The following is a 384-nucleotide window of genomic DNA, read 5'->3' as shown; positions in this document are numbered from 1 at the left end:
AAGATCGCAAATAGCAGTGTTTAAGCTGACCATCCCATGTTTGCTTACAATAAGATCAAATCGTACATCACGGAGAAATTATAATAGTCAGCTGAAATTTAAGCGCAGGAATAAAAGTTTCTACATGACATCAAACAGACCACGAGACACGAGCACTTCTATTACCGTCACCAAGAAAAAGAATTAAGTAATGAGTAACACCGACGACGGCACGCAATGATTCTACGCAGCAAGGGCCTCGAGACGTCCGCGCAGACGTTCGGGTTTCGGATTTCCTCGACTGTGCTCCCACCGCCTCCTTCCGCTCGGGGTAATTACCATAGCAATACACCACCGCATTTTTTCTCCTTTTTTCCTTTCTGGGGTAAGAGGGCGGTAGAGTAC

The sequence above is a fragment of the Penaeus monodon genome, chromosome 25 (genome assembly GCF_015228065.2).
Source record: "Penaeus monodon isolate SGIC_2016 chromosome 25, NSTDA_Pmon_1, whole genome shotgun sequence".
Classification (NCBI taxonomy): Eukaryota; Metazoa; Arthropoda; class Malacostraca; order Decapoda; family Penaeidae; genus Penaeus; species Penaeus monodon.
Note: the sequence above shows the minus strand (reverse complement) of the source record.